This window comes from Etheostoma spectabile, chromosome 12, assembly GCF_008692095.1.
Source record: "Etheostoma spectabile isolate EspeVRDwgs_2016 chromosome 12, UIUC_Espe_1.0, whole genome shotgun sequence".
NCBI classification, from domain to species: Eukaryota; Metazoa; Chordata; class Actinopteri; order Perciformes; family Percidae; genus Etheostoma; species Etheostoma spectabile.
The window spans coordinates 4,923,893-4,932,003 of record NC_045744.1 but is presented as its reverse complement, the minus strand read 5'-3'; the positions used below and the strand labels follow the sequence as shown (position 1 = coordinate 4,932,003).

Sequence of the window (8,111 nt, the reverse complement as noted above, 5' to 3'; positions counted from 1 at the left end):
GATCGGATGTGAGCGTGGCCCTGAAATGTGTTGTCACGGTTTCAAGAGATTCCCAAAGCACACACACAACAACAGCACCAGGAGGAGACCACACTGTCGTGATATGATAAAATACCAGACAGTACTGTATCTAGTCTCACGCTACAATAAATTCATATTACATAGATGCGTTGCTTAACTTTCCACTCCCTTTGCTCCAACACTCATTTGCATAAAAACTGTTTGTAGTGTATAAGCCCCTCTACTGGTGCAATGCAGAGTTTTGTTTTAAATTGAATTAATCCCCAGTGTCCAATTCAGTGTTTCATTTTTATTTTTTTTTATAAATTAGATTTGCAGAGGTACTTGGAAGATGTGAATGCCGTGTATTTTATTTGAATGTCAGAAGAAAATAACATGTTTTTCTTCCCATGGAGACTTGCTGCTCCGCTGCTCTCTATTAAGAGACATTTACAAGCAAATATATTCAAATTATTTACTTAGTGCAGCCTGTGAATTACTAGATATTTCATTATAGATCTCCTCCCGGAGTCATTAGTATGAGTGATGTAGCCTGTAGCGTTCCCTCCAAATCTGCATAACTCTGGCATTATAATTCACAGTGAATGTTTTGAGCTGAACCCTGCCTCAACGGCTTGCTTCAACTCTCTCGGCTGTGTTTATGCGAGTTGAACCTGGCAGTTTGGAAGATGAAGAGATTTTTAAATGCTGCTTTTGATGACTTCATTTGGTTGATGTCTGTCTCCCACACAGCCTCCTACATGGCTGCTCGGCGTGATGAGCCTCACTGAGGAGGATTGTTTCATCCTTTCAAAGGCATGCGGTAGATTGATGCTGAGTGGTGTATGCATTAGGAGGCTGTTTGTGGGAATCTGTGTGTGGGCTTTTTTTCTTGCTCGTACAGATTGTGCTGTACAAAATGAGGTTATTATCTGGTATTGTCTAGCTGGATTGGGGTTGAAGGCCAGGAGGCATCAACACTATCAGGGATGGGTGGCAGGGGATAGAGGGTGATACGGGACTCAGTTGTTGCTCCCATCCCGTCCAGAGCCCATGAAAAAAAATCCTGTCATATTCCCATCACGTGACCGCCCCCCGCGAAGAAATCCCGTCCTGCAAAATCCCGAGAGTAAGACTCCCGAATTCCATCCGGTTCCCGTTTCATTTCCTATGTTGTCTAAAGTTATCAGACTGTGCTGCGGACTCTTTGGTGGACACACGCTTCACACCGCAAACAGGCTTGCACGCCACCCGGTGCAAAAGAGAGAAAGAAAAAGAGCCGTGTGTTGCTGTCTGGAGGATAACCAGCCAGTTTATATCGAGTGTGTGCGTTTGGTTAATCGCGTGTAATCATTGAGGATGCCTCGGAGATTTAGGCTAACTTATATCTATCTGTAAAAATTCTGTCTATAATGATAGCCGCCTGTATATATATCCATAGTACATATTCACCTGTAAACTCTGTAAACCATTAGTATATTATGTTCATTGTACCATCTGTAAAATTTCTACTTATAGTAATATCCACCTGTATATTATATTCAGTTCATATCCAGCTGTAAATCTTGCTCACATTACTTGTTATCTAAATTGTATATTCACAGGACAAACCCATCTGTAAAACTCTGTTTAGAATAGTATTCATTTCCATATTTATTCACTTATGCACTTATGAAACCATTGTATATATCCTGCACTTACTGCTATTGCACTTCTGGTTAGACCCAAACTGCATTTCGTTGCCTTGCACATGTGTAATGACAATAAAGTTGAATGTAATCTAATCTACACTATACATGCATTACCTGCAGGCCTAGGTAACATGCATTACCTGCAGGCCTAGGTAACATGCATTACCTGCAGGCCTAGGTAACATGCATTACCTGCAGGCCTAGGTAACATGCATTACCTACAGGCCTAGGTAACATGCATTACCTACAGGCCTAGGTAAGATGTATTACCTGCAGACCTAGGTAAGATGCATTACCTTACCTTAGTCTTATGTTCATCACCGCTCACCTTCATCGTTTTCTGCCTTATTGAGTTTTGACTTCTTTATTGTTACATAGGAGGCTGAATCTCATTCTGTTGGATCAGATAATGTTGTTATTCCGCAAGTCAGTAGAGATTGGACAGCAGAGTCACTCTCTGTAACTTTATTCTTTTAAATTCTTCTCAGAATGACATTTCTTGCTTGGAAGGGCTTTTTTTCTCAAAGTAAAACCTATTGTCTAATATTGTCCTTTGTTGAGGAATTGTGGTTTCTTCTGCTGTTAATCTGGGTGCCTAAAATATAACTGTCAAAGGAAAACTTTTATTCTAAGTTTACCCTCAATTAGACGTGGAGGCTGACAGAAAGCGCTTGTTTTGGAGTTTGTGCAGAGGATGAAGCTGCAGTGGTTTAACATGCAGGTAAGCTCTCTGTCCAAAACAGCGGTGTAGCGGCTCCATTTTCCTCTGAGCCGCCTGTGTTTGTGCTCCACTGGTCCCTTGTGTTCAGGGAGGTGAAATGGCAAAGCTCAGCCAGGGGAAAAGTTTGTGTTTTTGAACGGCTCGGCTCTCTACCTCAGCGAGGCTGTGCTTTCACCACGCATGGTCTCCTCAGGGATTACAGCATGTTCCCTCTCATTTCACCTCTTCAGACTACTGTAATTCATCCGTCACCAGTCCGAGCCTGCAAGGACGAAGAGCCTCAGAAGGGGCTTCAGAGGAACAGAGAATTGCAGGCCTTCAGATGGCTGTAAAGTGGCCTGACCACATTTCCTAGCTCAGAGGATGTTTGGTAATGACCAGAATTGAGAATGCAACACAAAGAAAGCGTAAGGCATCTGGCTGAAAATGAGGGACATCTCGGCAGAAATTCGGGCAATCCTGTAAATGAAACTTTGTCAATATAGGCTACTCTATTACTAACAATTGAAATAATCAAGATTGACTCTAAAGTTTTACATGACTGTACATCAGGACTCTGACTCTATATAAGCTGCAACAAATTGTCCTCTATAGACTTCAAACTCAGTCAATGACAACTCATTTCATCATCAAAGAGAAACTATTCGAGGTGCGGTGTCACTGAGGCCAAGCTGAGTGTTCTGATGTTTTCAAGCAGCTGTACTGTAAAACTCTTCATATGTATATATGCAACTTTGATGTTAGATTTCTTAAAGCTGCATTATGTAACCGGGCGACAGACAACTAGTTAAAACTAGGTAATCAGTGCCTACCTTATACTGGAGGACTTTGAACAGACTAAAGTCTGACACCATCTCCATATTTAAGACAATCATCTCACATCTAGCGTTAAAGACTGTCATAATGTCAAGAATGGGGACCTTGCACAACATCTTTATATCCCCTGCTTTGACTAATTAATTCTGGACTCTGTGCTGCTGCCAGCCTGTTTAACGTACATTACTAACTGTTATCTTCATCTTAGGGTGACCAGATGTCCCTGGTTTCTTGGGACAGTCCCCGTTTTTGGTGACCTGTCCCCGGAAATGTCCCCGGATTTCACTGTGACTGACGGACCCGATATTGGAATGAAAGAAAACCCTGACCAAACCTAACCGATAGTCGCTCACCCTACACCTGCAGGCTCAATACAGCCAGAGCCAGCCCCTAATGAGAACAGCTCTAGGTCTAGTGTCCCCGTTTTAAGTTCTACAAAAATAAAAACATGACATGTTTTGGAGGTATATACGGTTCTGAGCTGAAAATGTCCCCGGATTTTGTCTGAGAAATCTGGTCACCTTCCTTCAGCTGCTTTTACCTCCAGCTAGTGATCTAGGGGAGGATTACCCCGTCAGTGGACTCTCCATCCAAACTCCAGACTGGACCTTCATCTGCCATGACTACCAGACTCTGTCAAGTACATGTACCACAGTCTGTTTGCTTACACCGGCTAGCTTCTGTTAGCTTCTTCTGTTCGCTTTAGACCTCTTTTATAAGTAAGTGTTAGCAAATAGCTAACACTTACAGCTAACGTTAGCGTTGGCCACTACCTCTCTGCGCTTCTGACAATGGTGCTCCCAAATTATTCCTTAATGCAACTTCAACGTCATCTGCTACGTCGCTCCAGCTTGCATTGCTGACATAAAATCCCTCGGACTCCTACGTTGTCTTTGTTATGTGCCCAGGGCCACGGGATGCAAGTTTCTTTACTCCGATCATACCATACCTGCTATACTGTCCTAACGACGCTCCACCCCACAACCTTGTCGTCGTCATAGTAACCTCAGACCTTTAGTATGTGTTGACAGTGTCATTCCTCCCATCCCCTCTTACTCAGCATCCACAAACAATACTGCTTCATTAATGCTGCAAAACGCCGCGGCATTAACAACAAAGCACTTCTTATTCATACTGGTACTGCTTAACTGCAACCTGGCAAAATCATGAGGATTACATGGCACTTAACCAAGCCACCTCACCCGGCTATGGTTACATCCAGAAGCCCCACTCCAAGGGTTGGCAGTAACCAAAAGGACTTCCTGGTCCACAAGCTTTCAGAACCCAATGTCACCTCTATGGAATGCCTTGCGTTCAGTCTAACTGGGTCGGCTCAGCAGATTGTCCTATATATATATATACCGTCCCCCTAAAGCCTCCACCACCTTCATGTCTGAGCTATGTGAGCTACTCACCTCTGTCTGCTCGAAGGTCTTCTTCCACAATCTTTGGTGACTTTAATATCCATGTGGACTCCACCAGCTGTACACTAGCCACCGGACTTCTATCTCTACTGGACTACCTCAACTTCACACTGCTCCAGAAGGTTGTAGATCTCATCGTGGATGTTGCCCATCGGCCCATTTTCTGAGGTCTGCAACCAGGATCCATCCTCTCTTTCCATTCTCACATCAAATCCATCATCAAATCATCCTTTTTTCATCTCAAAAACATCTCCAGATTCCAGCCATCCTTCTCTGACTCTCTGGCAGAAACCCTCATTCATGCTTTCATGACCTCCCGTATGGACTACTGTGGTCCCCAGCAAAACCCAAAACAGGCTCCAGTATGTCCAAAACTCTTCCACCTGGGACCTCACCCACCGTCACTGGCTCCCGATTAAGTCCCGCATTACATATAAAATCCCCCTCCTCACCTACAAATCCCTCCATGCCCTGGCCCCACCGTACCTCTCCGACCTTCTCCATCCGTACACTTCACCCTGAAACCTGTGGTCCTCAGACGCTGGCCTGCTCTCCATTCCCCACACCAGACTCTGTACCTTCAGAGACAGAGCCTTTAGTGTTGCACCCTCCCTGCAGATATCTGCTAAGCTACATTCTCATGTGATACAGAGTACAGCTTATTAGGTATTTGTGCTGTAACATGAAGTGCCGCTACTGAGGTATAGTTATCAATTGTATTGAATCTGCTTATATTTCCTTATTTGGGAAGTGTTCCTGCAGTAAAAGAGCGTCTTCCAGCAGGTCATAGTGGGCTTTCCATCTAAAAAAAACGACTTGAGATGCCCGCACAGTGTTAACACACTAATATTTATGCCATCCACATTAAGTAACATTACCATCCCCGTGTCTCATACCAAGAAGGACATAAAGCAGATTAAATGTGATCTGTTTTGCCCAGTCTTGTCTTGTTGATAACTACATCTTGCATTTTCACGTAATCACAGGATCTGTAATCGTTTCTAGTAATTATGCGATAGGAACTCATGATTACGAGATAAGTTGACAATGCAAAAAAACAAACAAATGCAATATATTTATTTGGAAATGTGTCCTTTGTCACTATAATATAACTATGCCAACGTATTACAGTTGAGCTTGAGCAAAATCTAATGCTGCTGTGACATCTGTATAATTTAACTTGTTAAAAAAGAGACAGGTTAAAATGGGTCGCTCCAAATGGAGTGTTGATGCTCTTTTAAAAAGTGAAATCATCAGACCGAGGTGGATATGGAGAGGCAGATGAAGAAGGTGTGCTGTTGAGATGAAGCACCCCAACGTTGACAGAGTAATCGAAGCTAAAGCCTTGTTGGAGTTGTGTGAATCCGAATCAGGGTAATTGGCTCTTATCTCGGCGCTGGAGAACAACAGCCATTAACGGAGAGGCTTCAGATGGAGGCAGCGTTGGCGTTAGCTCACGGTTCGGCGCTCAAGAGGAGGAGAGCTGTGAATATTTATTGAGAAGATGATATTCATAAATCTGTTGCTATTGGTCTGGTTGTCTACCATGTGGATTTTGCTGTTAAGTAAATTAGTTCTCTGCAGCGATACATCCCCCGTTTTGGAGGAAAAAAAAAAACGTTAATTTACTGAAGTCACTTAAAACAAGCCCAATTAAGATGTGTTATTGCATTAGAGTATAATACATAATGTTTTTATTGCAGTCGATCATCCATGGAGGAATAAAGTGTGAAATGTTGGGGTTTCTCCTGGCAATAGTGATCGCTCACTATCAGGATCCAGCCTGTAGCAAGCCAGGGCGCCATTCATCTCCATAACACCACGTCATTACATCATTCATTCATCCACTTTATCAGCCTGTTCATTCATCTGATGTGGTGCTTTTACAGCTGACAGACCTGTTTCCACATGGGGAACATGGAACCTGCTTCTCAGTGGTTAGACTCCACTCTGACACTCACGGTCTCATATCCACAGACGCAACAGGAACAACGATGAAGCAGGGAACGGATCTTAATTTAAAGGCATCTTTATCTTTGTCTATTACATTATCTTGTAAAAGGACAGTGAGTAAAAGCTGAAAAGCATGATGGTGGATCATTTTCACCTCTCAGAATCAGTGATTTCCCGTCCTGTTTTTAACAATTCTCTCAGTCTAAGAGATGGAGAGTAATAATCTACAGTCTGATGATGGGAAGTCCTCAGCCTGTTTCTACTGTTGATCTGAAGAAGAAGCTCTTTTCTCTACTTTTATGGATTTGACCCATACAAATGTTCATCCTCATGCTAAGAGGAGACATTCCTGTACCATTCTTCTAATGTGATCTACTGAGAGACTGCAGTGTCTCTGTCCCTGTTAAACTTGCAGCTCAAAGCTAAACCTCCACTCCTCGTCAGCTTGTAAAGGGTCTTTATAGAGGCTAAACAATGTGATGCTCCCGCCTCTGTTACTTCTGCTTTTTTGCTTCTCTGAACCTGCAAGTGTTCTGTCTCTAATCATAAGTGTTCTGGTACTTCTGCTCAACCATCTGCGCTATTCTGAGCATCTTATTTATGTCTCTTTCTTTATGGAAAGATGAATGAATGCTGCTGTGAAATGTGCGCAAGCGTAGAAATCCGTGGTTAAAGTTAGAAGGTCCATCTTTAATCATAAATCCTTGTAACAAGTACAAAACACTTACAAAAAGTGGAACTGTCAGGAAGCTAACAACAACGCTAATAATGGTGACTGTAATTTGATTAAGATTAATAATGTATACTTTATTAATCCCGCAAGGGGAAATTACAGTGTTTACAGGCTGTTGTTATTACACACAGGCCTGAACTACACACACATGCTCAGTACCTACACATGCACTAATGGAGAGATGTCAGTGTGGGGGGCTGCCAATGGAACGGCACCCCGAGTAGTTGGGGGTTCAGTGCCTTGCTCAAGAGCACCTTGGCAGTGCCCAGGAGGTGAACTGGCACCTCTCCCGCTACCAGTCCACTACCATACGTTGGGCCATACGGGGACTTGAACCTACAACCCTCCCAACCCAACTCCCTACGGACTGAGCTACTGCCATCCCCTTTTTTAGTTGTTTTTTTTTAATAAGTGTTGTTCATGAAGACGGTTGGCAAAGTTGACAACAAAAAATGAAAATGCTGGTATCTTGTGAACAGCTTTACACAATCGCGCATTAAAAGTGCTATAAAACATATTTTCTATTCTGAATTACGTTAGTGTGGTAATGTTGGAGTCCCGACTTGACTCTAAGTCTGTAGAAAGTCAACTAGTTGCAAGTTTGTGGTAAAATGCAATTGACAGTGTTACATTCACTGTAACAAATTCAATGTAAAATTTCCAGAAAGTTACTGGCAACAATCGGCCAGAAAGTTGCTGTGAAGTCTTTTACAAAACAGTTAAACACAACACAAGATAACAAGATGATTGTTAACGTTAGCTCAAAACGCCAT

At 42.9% G+C, this 8,111-nt stretch overlaps 1 pseudogene; it reads left to right on the top strand.

The window, feature by feature from the left end:
- LOC116698801 (contactin-associated protein-like 4) overlaps positions 1-8,111 on the top strand; it is a 421,932-nt pseudogene that overhangs the window by 18,217 nt on the left and 395,604 nt on the right.